The sequence below is a fragment of the Pelobates fuscus genome, chromosome 3, assembly GCF_036172605.1.
Source record: "Pelobates fuscus isolate aPelFus1 chromosome 3, aPelFus1.pri, whole genome shotgun sequence".
In the NCBI taxonomy this organism is placed as follows: Eukaryota; Metazoa; Chordata; class Amphibia; order Anura; family Pelobatidae; genus Pelobates; species Pelobates fuscus.
The window spans coordinates 41,624,085-41,636,430 of NC_086319.1; positions in this window are offsets into that span (position 1 = coordinate 41,624,085).

Below are 12,346 nucleotides of genomic sequence, written 5' to 3' on the forward strand. Positions count from 1 at the left end.
ACAGCATGTGACCTGGGAATTTTCCATTCTTTTAAATCAATACCCCAATCTGTGGGTGAAAAAGAAACCTATAGGACTTTTACCCTGTTTCTTCAAGTTCAAATGCAACTGCACATCTTTAATCAATTCCCCAAATGGATTCTACTGGGAATGCAGATTCCTCATCTGATGAGGCACTGCTGAATTATCGCCATACTCAGAACCACTAGTTCCAAACTAGAATCGGAACTTCCCAAGATCTTAGGCTTTTTGTTAGCATGTATTACAAGCTGAGAATCCTGGGCAACCGAAGCCTGGATTGTCTGTAATGCTGCTGACCACATATCCACAACTGTTGCAATCAGCTGATAAAGTGGACATTACTGTTCTTTGTGCTTCCTCTGAAGCTTCTTTGAACACACAGAGCAAAGTTTTCTTTTTACAACCATCTGGCATAAGCTGGCCACACACAGAGCACATTAAATGCTTGGCTAGATGTACATTTCCCCTTCTCAGCAACTTCATCCAAATTTTCAGGATTATATACTGGGAACAGAAAACAAACAAGGGAAAATAACAAAAAAATTTTCCCTAAAGATTCAGGCTAGAACCATTTAAATAAAAACTTAATCAGTCTTACCTTAAATGGCCCGAGAGTGTGTTGGAGGGCAGGTGAGAAACACACATTGCAAACCGTTCTGAGAGCACCTGGCAAACAGAGGTTGCTGCTGGGGACGCTCCTTTTGAGTCCTGTAACCAAACAAAAACGCCCAGTTCAAATTTGGCGCCTGAATCCAGGTTCGCATTGCGCATGTGCATAGCGCTCTGCGACTCCCTGGTGGAACGCAACGCAACCTGTGTGTGCGTTCCACCGACAGGACCTCCCAGCCGACGCACGCCTGCGTCCTTCGTCAGACCGGCACCTGGCACGGCAAAAGACGGAATAAATTCTGAGGGACCACGCCGTCCGGCGTGTTAAACGCTACTTACCCGAACATCAAGGAAGCAGAGCCTCCCGAGCCTCAGCCCTTCTCACCTGCTTCCTGGAGAACCTTCCTGCATAACCTCCCCTGCCGAAGGCAGGCAAAGAACTGGGGATGATCAGGAGGAGCTGCTACTTATTGGAAAGGAGGTAATTAGGGGAGGGGTTAAAATGTTTGGAGATTTGCCTGCCTGTTTTTCCCTCCAGATTGGATATCCCTATGGTGTAAGCACTGCCTCTAATCTGATAGGAAAAGTTAACTTATCCTCTGATATTTATTGGGACAATTTTTATTAATTTTTTACTCGCATATTTACTTTTTTATTTACTTTTTTATTGTCATTTGGCGCAGCCTTTCTCTTCCTTGTTGTACATTTCTACCATAGAGGGTTAGAGGGTTACCCTCTGTAAGGCCGCTGCCTATTTTCTGTATTATTAGCGCAAACCAATTTCTTTTATTTCTTCTGTATTTAAGCTATTGTGACACCAGATATGAGTGGTGGCACTGGGCAAGTGGGCACAGTATCCACTGTGAGCCTGGCACAGAAGCTGGCAGGCAGGCAACTGCAATTACATTACACAGAAAAAAAAGCAGACTGATGTTCTAGCCCTAAAAAGGGCTTTTTGGGGTGCTGTTCTCACAGCAGAGATCAGATGAGTCCTTCAGGACTGTAGTGGACACTGAATACCCTAGCCTAGCTATCAATTTCCCTATCTAATGAGCAGCAGCTACACTTGCCCTCCTCTCACTAAGAATGCAGCTTCAGAATGAATCTAAAATGGATGCTGGGAGGGAGGTGGGAGGGTCTGGAAGGGGGGGTCTGCTGCTAATTTGCTGGAATGTGTCTGCTGACCGTGAGGCACAGGGTCAAAGTTTGCTCAATGATGACGAATAGCGGGCGGATCGAACCGCGCATGTGTTCGCCCGCATGTGTTCGCCCGCGCTATGTTCGCCAGGAACTGTTCGCCGGCGAACAGTTCGGTACATCACTATTTCTGACTACGTTATCTCTTTATCCTTATCTGTTCTGTTTGCTGGCTTCCTGTTTACTGTGTACCAGACCCCGGCTAGTCTTAGTTTACGCTGTCTCTTTGTGCCCTTGTCCTCGGATCGCTCCTGACTCTGTACTCCTCTCATATACGTTAAGTCCGGCCATTCTAAGGTCCGGTAGACGTATCTCCCCTCTGTGTTGTCTTCTGTTGAGTTGAATCCTGCGTGTTGGGGTATATTTTCGTTACACCTGTGCACTTAATCGTAAGCAACCAGGAAGTAAGACACACACAATAAATAAGTGAGCAAACAGTCAAATTAAAGGATTAGTGATACAAATAACAATTGTGCTAAATAAAGTTAAAATGTGCAGTCATTGCAGTAAGTTATATGTTCATATACAATTAAATGTGCGTACGGAAATTAAATACAGGTGTGCTTACATGTTTGCATACCCTGGCAGAAATTGTGACATTTTGGCATTGATTTTGAAAATATGACTGATCGTGCAATTTTTTTTACATTTTATTAAAGGATAGTGATCATATGAAGTCATTTATCATCACATAGTTGTTTGGCTCCTTTTTACATCATAATGTTAACAGAAATAACCCAAATGGCCCTGATCAAAGGTTTACATACCCTTAAATGTTTGGCCTTGTTACAGACACACAAGGTGACACACACAGGTTAATTTTGGTTAGTTGGTTAATTTCCCATACTTGTGGCTTTTAAATTGCAATTAGAGTCTGTATATAAATTGTCAATGAGTTTGTTAGCTCTCACATGGATGCACTGAGCAGGCTACATATTGAGCCATGGGAGCAGAAAAGAACTGTCAAAAGACCTACATAACAAAATAATATAACTTTATAAAGATGGAAAAGGATATAAAAAAGATATCCAAAGCCTTGAAAATGCCAGTCAGTACTGTTCACTTATTCACTTATTAAGAAGTGGAACATTTGGGGATCTCTTCATACCAAGCCAAGGTCAGGTAGACCAAGAAAGATTTCAGCCACAGCTTCCAGAAGAATTGTTCAGGATACAAAGAAAAACGCACAGGTAACCTCAGGAGAAATACAGATTGAGACTGCTCTGGAAAAAGGCAGTGTGGTTGTTTCAAGGAGCACAATATGATGATACTTGAACAAAAATGAGCTACATGGTTGAGTTGCCAGAAAGAAGACTTTACTGTTCCAAAACAACAAAAAAGCCTGATTACAATATGCCCAACAACACCTTGACATGCCTCACAGCTTCTGGTACACTGTCATTTGGAGTGACGAGACAACCATAAGCGCTGTGTTAGAAGAGGGGTCAACAAGGCCTATAGTGAAAAGAATACCATCCCCACTGTGAAGCATGGTGGTGGCTCATTGATGTTTTGGGGGTGTATGAGCTTTAAAGGAACAGGGATTCTTGTGAAAATTGATGGCAAGATGAATGCAGCATGTTATCAGAAAATACTGGCAGACAATTAGCATTTTTCTGCACGAAGGCTGCGCATGGGACACTCTTGGGCTTTCCAACATGACAACGACCCTAAGCACAAGGCCACATTGACCTTCTAGTGGTTACAGCAGAAAAAGGTGAAGATTCTAGAGTGGCCATCACAGTCTCCTGATCATAATATTCTCAGGCCACTCTGAGGAGATATCAAACATGTGGTTCATGCAAGACGACCAAAGACTTTACATGGCCTGGAGGCCTTTTGCCAAGACGAATGGGCATCTATACCACCTGCAAAAATTGGGGGCCTTATAGACAACTATTACAAAAATCTGCATGCTGTCATTGATGCTAAAGGGGGCAATGCACAGTATTAAGAACTAATGGTATGCAGATTTTTGAACAGTGGTCATTTCATTTTTTTCTTTGTTGCCATATTTTGCTTTATGATTGTGCCATTCTGCTATAACCCACAGTTGAACATGAATCCCATAAGAAATAAAAAAAAAAAAAAATGTGTTTTGCCTGCTCACTCATGTTTTCTTTAAAATGGTACATATATTAAAAATTATCCAAGGGTATGCAAAGTTTTGAGCACAACTGTACATTCATTGCATTTCAACTGTACAATACAATGTATCTGTGCAAATATATAATTTCTAAAGTTTCACATGTTTTCCAGTGAAACAACCCACATCTAATTAAAGTGCACAGTGCATGCATAAAATATTAATATTTTCTAAAACCATTGATTTTAGATATTTCAATGATAAACCAAGATTTTAACTATGCATAAATGGTATTTTAATGTTAGGACTAACTAAACTATTGCCCTTATAACTCACATGGTTAAAACACAAAGAACTAAACAAAGCAGTTCAGTAGAAAATGTTTTCAAACAAGTGTTTGTTTTGTTTTAATTTCTGGTAAAATTGTCATTCAGCTTTTATTAATCTTTATTTTCTGGTAGATGACAGTGAAGTTACAATGAGAGGTGAAATTGACAACGCATTTTGCAAAAAATAAGAATGTTAAGAATGTATCAACGCAACAACTAAATTTGGTAATTATTAATTTCGTAACAAATGAAAGCATAAATGATGAGGAAAAATAAATCTAATTGAAATAAATCTACATGGATTTTATAGTAATTAGCCTTATACCTTCGTAGCCATTTTAACATATGAGTTTACATGAACATTCATGGACACGGCTCGTTCTGTTTTCCAGCGTATTGGAATATAATGTTAGTGCATATTTGTCTGTTTGTGCACTTTGGCGGGGCAATGGATGGTGGAACTTTTGATGGAATTCAGGATCTGAGCTAAGGGTGGTGGATATTGTGATAGTTTGGGCTGTTGTGATAAAGATCATTTTGTCTCTACATCACAACCTCCGTGACGCAGCGGTAGCCGTGGTCTTTTACTAGAGTAAAAACTAACCTTTGCATAAATCGGTGGGTGAGAAAGAATGTTATCACAGAATAAAAGCTCACGTTGTAGACTATAGCCTAGGCAGGCCACAGAGAATGCAACCATCACCAATTTACTGTGAATTGTTAACTTACAAAAGTCCAGCATGTCTGGTAGATGGAATCAATTTGAATTGGTCAAATAAACAAAAATATAAGCTATAGTTAGATTCACTTTAGAAATTAATTAAATGGCGGCTGGAACTGATTTGACACTGAGACATATTTGGTTTGGAAGGGCACTAGGTACAAAATCAAGGTTGACTGGTTACATTTTGCATTAGCTTCACAACAGTGACAACTCAGTAATCCTAGCTTTATAAAAGGGACCACTAATGCCAGTAAGGCTGGAAAAAACAAGCTTTGTAAACCAAATGGCAATGCTTTGGACCAAATTACTTGTGCATATGAACTTATTTTTCCTTTCAAAAATGGTGTACAATTCCTTTGGGCTGAAGGGAAGCTTTATATTTATTTGAGTGGCTTAGTATACTGTTGAAAGGATTTGGTTACATTTTAGATTTCAGCTTTTAACTATTTAATGCACAGTATTACACTACCTTATGCCCCAAATCAGTGTGGCTATTGCTGTTCTCATTCACTGTTTCCTTGCAGCTCTTGCTGTCCCCTTTTGTGTCTCTTACAAACAGCCCTTGTGTCTCTTGCTGCCTCCCCCACCCGTTTTGTGTGTCTAATTGCCCCATTGACCTTTCTTAGTGGTTTGGTGCAATGGTACATAGAGTGATTGGTGAGAAGGGAGAGCTCTGCCAATTGGACATTACACCAAAAATTGCACTGGGTGACAGGATACAAGGCAAAGGCAGTTTTTTTTACTCAAACTTTAAGAGTAAAAAAATCTGTGTCTTATATCCTAGAAAATAGGAATATTTTTATTTTGTATTTCAGGATATTGTTTTTAAAGAAAACTGTGCAATATGACTGCATAGGCTGCTGTGCCCTTTGTATTATAACGATATTCTCTTATTACCATTTATCCTGGTTGTTCAGTTTCTATTTTCTATATAATATAAAAATAATTTATAAAGTGTATCTTTTTATATATGTGTGGAAAATTTGTCTAATTGTTTACATTTGCATTGTGGTACATGATTTATTTATATCTTAAAGTTCATGTATTTACTTTGTTTTGCATTGCTGCTTTTTTATGACTGTCGGAGGAGAAGAAATAATGAAAAACAAAATGTTACTTTTCAATTATCTTTCTATAGCACTATACCATGAGCATATATATAGAACCAAGGACTGTGCTCTCTGCAATAAATAGATCAACAATTGCTCAGGTGCTTCACGGTCTACGAAACGCACATGAGAGCACTCATGGGACATACTAGAAAGGCAGTTTTTTTTTTTTTAAACAAATGAAAAGCAGGCAGTAGCAGTTGATGTCTCGGCCTTACACATATTTATATATATAAAATATATAAGTTATATATAATGGAAATTAAAGTGGAATCACAGTATACTCTGTGATCAGGACAAAGAAGACTCTGGGAAAGCAGAATTGCTTTGAGAAACAGTTGTTAGGACACTGAGAAAAGCATCTGGTGTGTCTGTAAATAAATAAATTGAGGTGTCATGACTGAAGAGAAATTACACAAAAGGAAAAAGGAATAACAGGGTAAAAAAAAAAAAATTAAAGAAAGCAGAAGAAATAGCAATCAAACTTTAAAGGTCATTCCAACTGCACTGTGAAAGGAAAACACAAACTATACGATAAATTATCTATATTGATTTACTAAAATTCCATAAGTGCCAAGCTAAATAATAATATTGCAATGTAATGATTACAAAAAAATATAAAGTTTCATGATGAACAAAAGTTATATTATCAATATATAATACTAAATATTTATCAGTTACCAACACTATCCAGCTCAGTTTTGGGACAGCCAGGACACACGTTATATTGGAAGAGAAACAGATAGACTAGTTTCTACATTCTGCACTTAGAGATCTTTCATATTATAGATAATTTTTTTAAGGAAATTCTGCCAGCATAGTGTTAGCTTAATTAGTCCTTTCTTGGCAGACACATTGAAACTCCTGGTGTGTTATATTTGTCGTTATGAGGTTGTGAGAGACAAAATAGTGTAGAGCCATTAGGAGGTGAATCAGGAATGATATTGGAAAAAAGGTTACTACAGTTGGCTACTCAGTGTCTTTCTAGGTAGAATTTAACTTTTTCTTGAATTCAAAAATATTATTTTCTATTGAAGTGATGGAAAAGTGTTCTGTCTAAGTAAATTAAGTAAATGTGGACAATATACCAGTTGCATTCATTTCTTTAGTGATTCAATAAAATGAGAATTTGAAGTAATTTTTTATTATTTTTTTTTTAACAGAATTTAAAATTTAAGCCCAAACTAAACAAATTGGAAAAAATCTCTAATTCAGCCATACTTTCAGTAAACCTCTGAAGCCTTGAATTTGTAATTCACTTTGAATTCACTTTAAATTCTCACTTTAGTGATTAACCCTGTTAGTTTTGAATCTTGTTTGAGAATCTTGTTTGCATGTAATGGATATCTTAATGGTCAGGGCTAGCAGCTAGGAAGTGCAGTCTAACGTCAAGCCGAAGGCAAGCAGCAGGAATATTCATAAACTGGAACAGGCATCCAGAGGTCAAAATGAGACCAGGGTCAAAGCCAAAAATCAAAAGCCAAGAAATCTATCAGAAAAGATCCAGAAATCAAGAACCAGGAATCAGGACACTAGGAAACTGGGACAAGCATCAGAACAGCCAAGCACTGCCCAATTGCAGTGCTTGGGAATTTAAAGGGCAGACTGGTCTCATTAATAGCCCCCACCCCCTGTAGACAGAACCCCCAGTGGCAATAAAGGTGGAACCAGTACAAGGTGCCATCTTGGCTGTGTCAGAGCACCCCTGCTCTGCCCCTGAGCAATCTCACATGCCACTTGGGTGTCCAAGTAGTGGCGCCGTCTTGCCTCAGTGGCATCAACGTTGATCCTGGAGCCAATGGTGGTCACCAGATTTAGACAGCGGTCATAACTGCAGCCCTCAAGGACCGCTTGGAAGGAACCGTGATATAGTGTTAAGAATACATGTTTGTATTGTAACTCTCTCCTAATAAGTCTTCCCACAAGTCATATTGCCCTGCAACAGTCTGTAATGAATGCTGCAGCTAAACTGATTTTCCTCTGTCGCTCCTCTCATACCACACCCCTCTGTCAGTCCTTACATTGGCTTCCTGTATTCTATAGGAGTCAATTCACCTATAAAACACTGACCAATTCTAGTCCCTCCTATATTTCTTCACTGATCCGCAGGTATGCCCCTTCTCGGTCTCTCCGCTCTGCCCATGACCTTCTCCTGTCTGCTGCTCGCAGCCGTACAGCCAACTCACGCTTGCAGGACTTCTCGCGGGTGGCTCCTTTCCTTTGGAATAGCCTGCCTATGACTATCAAGCTCTCCCCTAGTCTTCAATCATTTAAAAAGTACCTCAAAATCCATTTTTAGGAAAGCTTATGGCTTCCCAGAGTAACCTCTACCTCACATACCTGTCCCTTGCTCTCTCCTAAAGGGCAGCACTCTATTCTCTGCTTCACTCAACCTTGTTTGATTGCTACCTCCTGTCCTGTTGGATTTTACACCCCACCTTGTATAGACTGTAAGCTTGTTTGAGCAGGGCCCTCTTCAACCTATTGTTCCTGTACATTTTTGTAATTGTCTCATATATTGTTAAATCTCCCCCTTTGATAATATTGTAAAGCGCTACAGAATATGCTGACGCTATATATATACCACTAATAATAATAATAATAATAGGTGCAGAGGAGACTATAGCTGCAATGTTAGCTAAATATACAGCACAGATGATTAAAATTACCACTTTCACAAGCAGTTTTAACATGTAACTTTAGTATTTAAGATTCAAAATTAAACATTCAATCATTATTTGTTAAAGACTATTTTCCATATGCGTAGCTTATATGAAATCAGTGAATTCCTCTTCATATACGAGTTAACTGTAACAGCCCAGATGATGTTCATTTATATAAAATGTTGGATGATAGACCTCTGATTAATTATAGCTATTACAGCTATGCGTGAGAGTGTATATAACACAACATTTGTTAGGTTAGAGTAAAGAAAGCTTTATTTAATAAAAAAAGACAAATAATATCAATTTCACAATTACATGATTATATGTTACTTGTATTTCTAAAAGTATATTGCTGCCATTGAAGTCAGAAGGGATGCCATGAACATCATATGTTGTAATTAGATTTTCTGAAAGCATTTGACAAAGTTCTGCATCAGAGGTTAATGAATACAAGGCAGTTTGATGGAATAAAAAATGACAGATTGAATTGAACACTGGCTGGCTTCCAGAATACTCAGGTAATCTAAAAATGAAATATCTTTTAAACCATATTCTAAACACGATTTTGGGGTAATAAGAGTGTCCATCGTTTTTTTGCTTGTTTTTTTTGGGGGGGGGGGGGGGGGGGGGATTGAATTGAGATTTTCCAAAAAGTTGTTTCATTTTTTTTGAAACGACAATTTATTTAAAAAATTCTATTTAACATTTAACATTTATTTTACCAGAAATAAAAAAAAAAAAGAAAGAAAGAAAGAAAGAATGAAAATGATTTGTTTTATTGACGGATGAATTCTAACAATACGTCTATGTAGTATGTTAAATGTTTTGTTTTCCAAAGTCACCACAGATATAAAAGTTTGTTTTGACAGACAGGTAGATTGACCTTGATTCTGAAAGTAATGAGATCTCCAAGGCCAGTAGGCAGATCATGGAATTTTGCGTAATGTTGTACGCAGTTTAAAACTTTAGAAGGTTTTATCACTATATTTGCTGTGGTTAGGGTGCAAAACTCTACAACGTACTCTCTCACAAATAAAATATATATTTCGAGTCACAGAGGAAATTTAATAAATCACTCTATGTAGTTACATGAGCTGATAATAAAGCAATGTGTGACTTGACTGTGTCTCTCTTTAAATTATTCGAAAAGGGGGGTATCATGAAGACCATAACTGTTCATTTACACTTGTGTTTTGAGTCTACAACTGTATGCTACCTCCTACTGTGCACTGATCATGCCTACACATTTATTTTGCCTATATTTTTGTCTGACTGCTCTATCACAGGTTTCAAATATACAGCTTCAAATGCATTTAAATGTCGTACTCATCATTATTATACAAATCATGGTTACATAGTTGCATAGCTAAAAAGAGACATGCATCCATCAAGTTAAGCCCTTCACACATCTGTTTTTGCTGTTGAACTGAAGCACATCTAAGTTTGCAAACTAGGGGAAAAAAATCATTCTTGACCCGAGAATGACAGTCAGATATCTCCTTGAATCATGAAGCTATTACCCAACTAATTAAAAACGATATCCCTGTGTCTTATGTTTTTGCATATATTATCCAGTTGCTTTTTAAACATCTGTGTACACTGATAAAACAAGAGAATTCCATGCCCTTATTGTTCTTACTGTAAAGAATCCTTCCTTTGCTTTAGATTAAATCTCATTTCTTCCAGTCTAAATGTGTGACCTTGTGTCCTTTGCATAGTCCTGTTTATGAACAGATTTCTAGATAATGGTTTGAATTGGCCCAGAATATATTTGTATAATGCTATCATATCCCCACTGAGGTGAGGTTTTTCCAGACTAAATAGATTTAAATGTCTTAGCCTTAAATTATCCATTTACCTTAGCCTTCTGACCAGTGGTATATGAATTCAAGATTATAGCGGAGACAAAGCATTACATTTTTTATTTAGCCCACTAAAATAAAAAAAATGAAAACTAGCAAAAGTAAAGTTTGTCCAAACTTTGGTAAGTTGAGCTTGGACTTTTTGGAGCAAAGTGCTTGCCTTGGAAATATAATCAACTGCTCAAAATGCATGCATGACTACCCTAATGACATGAGGGCAAATAAAAAAAATATCCTTTCATTTTTGACAAGTAGACTTTTTTTATTATGATTACATTTTTGTATTTTGATAGTTTACAGATTTTTATTTTCTGGATTTTCCAGAGCTGAAGATTCTAAGGAATCACTTGCCAACTCAAGGCAAACTGGAGAATCTTTTTGTTGGGTCTAGTGCATGTTTGATCTAGTAGAGAATTCCAGAATCAATTAGATTGGTAACCAGTTATAAGTCAGAGGGGATGCCAAAGGGAGGTTTGTTGTATCAGCTAAGCACAATAGTGATAAGCAGTGAAGTTTCAGAGGTATGACATTTTGACATAAGTCCTAGTTAATGTGGGAGGAGTACTGTGAAATGACAATTGGATTGTTAGTACTTTCATTTTAACAGTTACAAACAGAAGTTTTACTCATATTTTATTATATATTTGATCAATTATATATTTAAAATGTAATAAATGCATTTACTGCTCCTTCTCTTTTCCCCCTCCATGGGTTACGTTTTCTCACTTGATTTCTGAACAAAATGGGGTAAAAATGCCCCAGCATGTAACATAAAATATGTACATTTTATTCATATTTTGCAATATTTTCACGCATTTGTGACATGGTCAAATCATCTTCCTAATAGTTTTACATGGATGATATACGGACAAGCCAAACCACCACACGGCGACTAACAAACTACACAAACTAAATTCCATTTTTGGTAAAAGTGATTCAGCCCAAGTAATTTGTTTGGCCATGCATAAGTCTAATGTCAATAACCCACTTCATTTTCCACGAGTCCTAAACTTTTTCCTATCCAACAAGAAGCAGAGTTATTTCTGTAAAACTCATCAAAATGATGTGGATTAATCAATGGTCCAGTCATTTTCCCCTAAGCTATAGGGATATGGTTTCCAACATCTATTCCAATTATAAAATATCTGGCATTGAATTTATGTACGGGATGTCTGAAAATGTTAAATGAAAATTTGTATTCCCCTGGCTATAAATGGTGACAGGTGGTGAGGGAAATTATATCATGGACTAATGTGTTTAATCTTATTAGTGAAGAAGTGTAGATAATATGCACATAAAACAAATTAAACAGCATATAATGCAGATTTTTTTTTTTAATTTATCCAATGAGAGATTTCATTTCCAAATGTTTTTAGAAGTTCATTTAACTCCAATCTGTTCAAATGCACCAATAAATGAATGCATATGCGCATTTCTTAAAATCATGGAGAAGGGAATAGTAAACAAACAAAATATAATCTAAAATATTTTCAGCATGTTTAACAGCATTTTTAACCGAGCATCAGAGGTAAGAAAGTGTCATAAACATATTTTAAACTGAAATTCAAAAGGGTACTATTTTTGTAATATAATTTCCCATTAAATGTAATTATATTGTATTATATATATTAATTATATTTAATATTTTAGACAATTGCAGAAAATATATAATGCAACACATTTATAAGCATGTCAACCAATCTATAACTTACAATAAATCAGATATTATAAACTAGAACTGGT